We start from the raw sequence: 274 nt of genomic DNA on the forward strand, positions 1-274 counted from the left end.
CTAGTCAATTTCATAATGTCCCCCATTTAAGTGTGTATTCATTCATTAAACATTTACTGAGCAACTTGCTATGTTATAAAAGCTGAACCTACAGCATTGAGCCTGGAACTTATAGTCCATTCTGGAAGACACACACTGAACAAAAAATTACAATTGCAACAAGTATCAGGGGTGACAGGTCCAGAATTCTGTGGCACCATTAAATAGAAGTACCCAGGCCAGTCTGACAGTCAGGAAAGACCCAAGAGATGAGTAGAAGTTATCCAGGCAAAAA

The sequence above is a fragment of the Pteropus alecto genome, unplaced genomic scaffold, assembly GCF_000325575.1.
Source record: "Pteropus alecto unplaced genomic scaffold, ASM32557v1 scaffold238, whole genome shotgun sequence".
Lineage (NCBI taxonomy): Eukaryota > Metazoa > Chordata > Mammalia > Chiroptera > Pteropodidae > Pteropus > Pteropus alecto.